General features: G+C 40.6%; 1 pseudogene; it reads left to right on the forward strand.

Annotated features, from left to right (window-relative positions):
- The first annotated feature begins 1,399 nt into the window (after positions 1 to 1,399).
- LOC132652842 (large ribosomal subunit protein uL3-like) lies at positions 1,400 to 2,308 on the forward strand (annotated as a pseudogene).
- The last annotated feature ends 707 nt before the right edge of the window (positions 2,309 to 3,015 follow it).

The following is a 3,015-nucleotide window of genomic DNA, read 5'->3' on the forward strand; positions in this document are numbered from 1 at the left end:
ATCAGACTAACTCCCCTTCTTTCTTATGATTCCCTGTACTCTGCCAAAGCTTTGGTCATGAGTCTTTGCTTTGAAAACACTGCTAGTTAGAGTCTTTCAGATGCGCTCAGTAGACTCCTGTCATACGTTCAAAGCACATCCCATCTGTCTTTCTAAACGAGGATTGATCATCTTACCCCATGTCCGCTCAATTGATTATCTTCTTTAGGTGTATAGATTTCATTATGTTTATCACATCTTATAGGTCTATATAAGTGAGTATATCCCATGTTTGTCTTTCTCCTTCTAGGATATTTCACTCAGAATGATCTTTTCTAGATCCCACCATTTGCCTGCAAATTTCATGATTTCCTCCTTTTTGATTGCTGAGTAGTATTCCATTGTATAAAAATACCACAATTTCTGTACCCATTCCACCGTTGATGGACATCTGGGTTGTTTCCAGGTTCTGGCTATTACAAATAGAGCTGCTATAAACATGGTTGAGCAAGGGCTTTGCAGCCAGTCCTGAAGATACCTGATAAAACAGGATCAGATGAATGGGGAGGAGGTCCCCCCTATCAGTGGACTTGGAAAGGGGCACGGTGGAGATGAGGGAGGGAGGGAGGGACTGGGAGGGAATGAGGGATCGGGACACGGCTGGGACACAGAGTTAATAAAATGTAACTGATAAAAATAAATAAATAAATAAAGTTGAGCATGCAGGTTCTGTGCCAGTCTATGACAAATGTCTGGCATTTAATCAGTATTCTCTAATATCAAAAAAAAGAATCACTTTTCTTTAAATATGAAAATAAAATTAATGTTTCTCAGATGAAGAAAATGTATTAATAATAAACTTATCATATGTACATACTAAAGAAAAATTAAACTAAAAGGAATTGAGAATAAACTGTGACTATTATGTACCCAAATAAATCAGATAGTGAGTCCTGAGTAGTTACTTAGTGCCATTGTTTATGTAAGAGTCACTTGTTAAAGGTAAAGTTTCTAGGGATGATCTTGATGGTTTGACAGAGCCTAGAAGGAAGGCCTCTTCTATGAAGTTGTCGTCCTATAAGGGCTTGTGGGATATTGCTAGTTCTCAGTTTCCTTATGTTTCCTGACATATGAATTGAGGGTTTACTTTAACATAGTGTCTGGCTATGATATGCTGCCTACTCTAGGGTCTTCAATCAATGGGCTCACTTGGATCATTTATTGGAACTCCCAAAATGTAAGAGAAAATAATCCTTATAGCTTTGTAAGTTAACATGTGATTCATGATAGTGACAGAAAGATGAGTAGCATGTATAAATAAATGTGCAGAGTAAGTGTATACTTAGCTCAAATAAAAAAAGAAAGAAACTAATAGCAATAAGAAATCAATGAATTAGAAATGAAAATACTTTCTGCTGGCATGGTGTCTCCTTGGTAATTTTCTGCTTCTAGGCATGGGTCCTTGGGCTTCTTGTCTCGGGAGCACAGTAGTCTTCATAGTGGGAAAGTGAAGACCTTCCCCAAGGATGACCCTTCCAAGTCATTCCTCCTCACAATCTTTCTAGGCTACAAGGCTCGCATGACCTGCATCATCTGGGAAGTTGATGTTACAGGGTCCAAGGTGATCAAAAAGAAGTCATGCGGTCTATAACGTTTGCTGAGACTCCACCTGTGGTAGCTGTGGGCACTGTGGGGCATGTGCAAACCCCACAAGGCCTCTGCACCTTCAAGACAGTCTTTGCAAACCACATCAGTGATAAGTGTAAAAGGCAATTCCACAAGAACACACGCAAATCTAAGAAGAAAACTTCACTCAATACTGCAAGAAATGGTAGGACAACATTGGTAATTAACAGCTGAAGGAAGACTTCAACAGCACAAAGTAGTACTGCCAAGGCATCCACTTAAGTGCCTAGACACATCCACATAAATGCCCTCACTCAGATGTGCGTGCTTCCTCTGCCACCTAACAAGGCATCCTTGATGAAGGTCCAGGTGAATATGGGCTCTTGGGCTGAGAAGCTAGACTGGGCCCAGGAGAGGCTTCAGTAGCAGGTTCTGTAGAACCAAGTGTTTAGACAGGATGAGATGATTGATTGTCATAAGGTGACCAAAGGTAAAAGATACAAAAAGGTCACCGGTTGCTGCCCTATAGAGAAGCTACTCTGCAATACCCACCTAGAGATGCACAAGGTTGCCTGTGTTGGAGCCTGGCACCTGGCACCCTGCTTGTGTGGCCTTCTGTGTGGCTTGAGCTGAGCAAAGAGGCCACCATAATCAACAAATCTACAAGATTGGTCAGGGCTAGGTAATCAAAGATGGAGGCTAATAGTTTTACAAGATATAACATTCTTAACTGATTAGTACTTCCTTTTGCTTTAAAACGTCATTGACTTCTTGCTTTGTTTTTACTAAGAATTCAGGTATTAATGAGTGGCTCTGCTGTATGTACTCAATCTCTTTCTCTGTTTGCAAGACTATTTTTTCTTTCTTTTCACTTTCAAATAAATTTTGCAAACTTGAGAAGTAAAAAAAAAATCCCTTTTCATACTGAGGACAGATGAATATAAAGTAGATTGAGGCAGAACAATAGCAATAACCAAATATGTAAAATCTTAGAGATGCAGCACAGGAAAAATTCTCATGTTGTATGCTAGTGACACAAAGTCCAGCATACTTTCATTGACAGCCAGGTTGAGCGATTTGCCATAGGGTATCAATTTGCTCCTGCAAGAGGTCAATCCTCTGATTGAACACCATCAAGCTTCCTTTTAGTTGAGCATTAATTCCTTTATGTACAACTAAGGCATGAGCTACATTGGCTAAATGATTATTCAGGGTCTGAGCAGTCTGCCCAGTATGACTCATGGCTAATGCCCTGGTGGTAGCTCCAACAGCCGTCAATGAGATGGTAGTAACAATGGTGGCTGTAGTTCCAAGATCCCTTTTCTGTCTGAAGAGAGTCATAGCGTGAGGGGCATCAATGGGCACAGGCACCCAGTGAGGCATGCGAGTAACCAGGGCATACCTAAATTT

This window comes from Meriones unguiculatus, chromosome 3, assembly GCF_030254825.1.
Source record: "Meriones unguiculatus strain TT.TT164.6M chromosome 3, Bangor_MerUng_6.1, whole genome shotgun sequence".
NCBI classification, from domain to species: Eukaryota; Metazoa; Chordata; class Mammalia; order Rodentia; family Muridae; genus Meriones; species Meriones unguiculatus.